The following is a 2,298-nucleotide window of genomic DNA, read 5'->3' on the forward strand; positions in this document are numbered from 1 at the left end:
AATCAGGGGGCGAGCCACACAGTTTGGGAACCTCTGCCTTAAGGTAAGGTAAATTACGTTAAAATTCTGGCAACCACAGAACGATATTCACACTGTATTCCACTTACTTTTTTTAAATTATTGTTTTGACAGTGTATGTAGAGGCTTACTCTGGAAAGATTTTAAAAGCTATTTGTCTTCAAACGGTGTTTTAGTGAAAGTGAAAATACAGTCAAGAGATAAAAAATATCCTTAAAACGTTGAATGTCAATCAATGGTACGAACTGAAATACATATTAGTTATGCTTTGTTATGGATTGTTATGGTTGCATAACAATCCATGGTAATAATTTAACACTAAGTGCAAGAATACAACTATGGCACTTATTTAAACCCTTTTTATTGTTCTTTACAGATTCCCTCATATGGAACACAATCTGCATAAGAACATAACATTGATATAAAGACTCAAACTCATTTTGCTTTGTCTTTTGGGAATCTGCACTTGTTTAAAATATTCATTTTATCAAATGAAAAAAAATATTTTCATAAGACAGAAATATGACTCTGAATGTACATAATATACAACCTGACTTTAAACAGAGTCACAATAGCAGAAACATTTGGTGGACTTGCACAAAAATCCCTGAACAGCACTTGTTGGTTTGTGGGATCAGTTAGGGAGACATGCAGCCACTCAGATTGTTTCTGCTTTAAACATTTTTAAACATTTTTAAAGGTAGAAATGCAGCCAGTTTTAATTGTCCTTGTTGGTATTAAATGAAAAAACATGGACTCATATTTTAAAAAAGCATGGTCACTGCATATGTTTCAAATAAGTGATATTGATATTTTACAGAAGGAAACAGAAGCTTCCTTAAAAAACAACAACAAAAAAACATCTTTAGATATATTTTTGAAATCTTAACTATCACAGCAGGTCTGTCATGTCTTTTGTGCATCTGTAATAAACCTCTCTTGGCTTTTTATTATGCATGTCGTATTTGATTCATATTTCTCTGCACATCATTAAACATCACATTCAATGAGAGGAGCATGTGAGTCATTCCTTTACGCTAAACTTGAACTTTGCTGTGTTCTAGAAAACACATTAAACAGATGAGAGACCAGATACATGTGACTGTAAATGTGCATGTTCTTGATGTTTTCCTGCAGGGTTGATTATACTTCAAGCAGCAGCATAAACTTTGATTTTAAAAGCAAAACCAGAAGCGATACCTCTGATTGGGTAAAGTGCTTATCGTTGGCCATCCCCTTGTTCAAACTGAAACTCCACACACTCAACTATAAATGGCTCAGTGGCAGCAGCAGAAGAGAAACTTCCATCAGATCACCTTCAACACCAACATGCTCTCTGTAGCTCTGCTGCTGCTGCTGCTACTGCTGGATCCTGTGAGTCTCAGTGAGAAAGAAACACAACATGATGACATTAAATAGACAGTTCATTGTGAATTCATTTCTAATATTTTTCTCCACAGGTGTGAAATGTGTACAGCCGACCCAGCCAGCCTATGTGACTCTGCAGCCAGGTCAACGTCTGACCATCGCTTGTTAGGTCTCTTATTCTCTGGGCAGCTACACCAGGGCCGTGCAGAGACCAGAAAAGGGGCAGGTGCTCAAAAAAAGGGCACATCTAGCCACATTTTAGGACAGAATATTAAGAAAGTCACACATCTTTCAGAGTTTAATAAACAAAGATAAATTACAAATGGTGAGATATACAACTAGAGTTATTACATCTTAACATAATAAAAACATAACAGCTGCCTTGTAATATTAAATATATTGTTCACTACCAAAAACTGCATGTTGATCATGGTGAGAACCTTTATTTCTTTGTTCTTACCTGCAGTCCTCGTTCTGACCCAGTTGGTCAACAATCCACCACCTTTGGCTGTTTGTAGCAGATCCTTTCATTTTTGTTTCTGACGTCTTTCTTTATGTGGCATTTTTGAACTGAAAAAAACAAAACATAATGAATTATCATCAGAACACTCTATTAAACCACACTACCATTTCTTTACCCTTGTGTTTAAACCAATATGTTTTTCAGTTCGTAGCACAACATAATATTAATTTCAGAGAAAATGAGACCTCTGCTTTGGGGTTCAATTTGTTTCACAATTATTCTATAAAAAAAACTAACCTCAATTAAATAAAATTGTGATCAAAACATTTTTAATTGTATTTTTTTTAAACAAAAAAAAAGTTTGGCTTAAAACACTTTTATTTAAATTAAAATCACAAATTTTTGTCTCATGAAGTGAAAAAAATTATTAGTAAAACACATTTTTGCAC

Source organism: Poecilia latipinna, unplaced genomic scaffold, assembly GCF_001443285.1.
Source record: "Poecilia latipinna isolate Pla-1442-1.1 unplaced genomic scaffold, P_latipinna-1.0 Scaffold466, whole genome shotgun sequence".
Classification (NCBI taxonomy): Eukaryota; Metazoa; Chordata; class Actinopteri; order Cyprinodontiformes; family Poeciliidae; genus Poecilia; species Poecilia latipinna.